At 47.8% G+C, this 1,994-nt stretch overlaps 1 protein-coding gene and 1 pseudogene across 3 annotated transcripts in view; one reads left to right on the top strand and one right to left on the bottom strand.

Annotated features, from left to right (window-relative positions):
* Positions 1-1,994, bottom strand: part of Rragd (Ras related GTP binding D) — a 42,273-nt gene that overhangs the window by 27,138 nt on the left and 13,141 nt on the right. The window lies entirely within an intron of this gene.
* LOC116088398 lies at positions 1,518-1,940 on the top strand (annotated as a pseudogene).

Raw genomic sequence — 1,994 nt, forward strand, 5'->3', positions numbered from 1 at the left:
CCCCAACCAAGCGCACCTCCCCACCCCTTCCCCCACCACACACCTCCCCCACCCCCTACACCCAGCATCATGCCTGCTGTCTTCTCTAGTTCAACAAGTGGCTGATGCTACATGATGATACAAGTTGTGATCAAGGGGAGGAAATACACATAAAGGCTCCTTCTTCATCAGTGACACATACACAGGACTGCCAGGACAAGGACCTCGGGAAACTAGACCACAGACTCGGACTCAGGTCACGCTAGTGCTTTCCCAAACTGAATCCCTAAAAGGGATGTGCATTGTAAATAGTAGTCACACAAATAAACACACACACGTGGAAAGCCAAGCCTGAAACACCGAGATCCTTAAGCAACACAAAGCCAGGCAGGAGAAGCCGGCAGGACCAGAGAACCAGAGTGTAGTAAGTCTTACTACAATGAATGGGGCTCAATCAAATGCTGAACATTCGAGAAATGCCCAGACTAAAGTGCTGATTACAGAGAACACAGGCTGGACAAATGGAAGATGCAAGTTGTCCAAAGGATCCGAACAAACCCCAAGTTACTGAGATGGAAACTAAAGAAAACCATAACTATCTCAGCCTGTGAGCGATCCAAGAAAGGGTCACGGATTCTGGATATAAAAATACTGCGCGGACAAGGCAGGCAGATAGAAAGATGCACTCGACACCCACGAGGAGGAGAAGGATGAACTGGTAAAGAGAGAGAAAGCCCTGGAAGCTGTAAAATAAACATCAGTGGCATTGGGAGTGTCACTCAGAAGTCCCCCCTATCTACCAAAGAAGTTCCCAAAAGGGCAGTCACAGCCACGTGTGCTCAGGAAGGGGTGGGGGTTCAAGGCCAATTTGTACAATATGAGGCCTTGTCTCAGAAAAATGAAAGGCAGCAGGGGCTGGGTTTGCAGTCCAGTGGTAGAGCACTTGCCTTGCATAGAGACCCTTGGTTCAATACCCAGCAAAGCAAGAAGCACTGAGCACACGTGTGCATGCACACACACACACACACACACACACACACACACAGAAAAACTTGTACGGAAAAGCTCATCCCAACTTTATTCATAATACTCAAAAACTGAGAACAAATCAAATGTCTAACAAAAGGTAAATGAATCCGCAAATTGTAGCGCACCCTGGCACTACAGAGAATTAAACAGGGGCTGGATCTGTGCCCAGAATGCACAAGGTTCCAAGCTGGACCATCAGCATCAGAAGAAAGGGAGGCAAGGCAGAAGTTGTCGCTGCTCGCAGATGAATCACAGATAAAGCTCCAGTTGCATTTTTTTCATAGACTTCTGAAACAATGTAAGCTAATGTACAATGGCAAATAGCACTTCAGGGGTTGCCTGGGGACAGGAAGTAGGGGTGGAAGGGACTCCGGAGGGGTAAAGCAATGGATATGGCAGATAGATCCTTCATATTGTGTGGTGCTTCCAAAAACACATCAAACGTGTACTTACTTATGCAAATTGCACTTTAGTACCAGCTATTTTACAAATGCAATCCCAAGGAAAAGATGTCTAATGAGCCCGAGCGCTCTTACCAAACGACACATGTGCGACCTCTGGGCCAGCCTGGGGAAGTGCTAGGGATAACTGAGGACACCAGGCCTGGCAGCAAACATCTCTGTCAGCTAAGCCATCTCACCTACTGATCATTCTCTTTTTGAATACAACCTTCCTTTCAATAAACAAAACACACAACATCCCAAGAATCATATACAAGAATATCCGGTCTCTTGTTGCAGCAACGCTGCAGTGGGAGCACCTGGAACGCGAGCCCAGAACGAGAATCCACGAGTTGTAAGAAACTGGCAGACAAGCCAGACATGGGGGAAATCGCCAGCTTCGATAAGGCCAAGCTGAAGAAAATGAGACTGCAGAAGAACACCCTGCTGACCAAAGAGACCATCAAACAGGAAAAGAGTGAACTCTCCTAAAAACCTAGGAAGATTTCCCCACCCCACCTTACCCCACCCCACCCCACCCCACCC

The sequence above is a fragment of the Mastomys coucha genome, unplaced genomic scaffold, assembly GCF_008632895.1.
Source record: "Mastomys coucha isolate ucsf_1 unplaced genomic scaffold, UCSF_Mcou_1 pScaffold14, whole genome shotgun sequence".
Classification (NCBI taxonomy): Eukaryota; Metazoa; Chordata; class Mammalia; order Rodentia; family Muridae; genus Mastomys; species Mastomys coucha.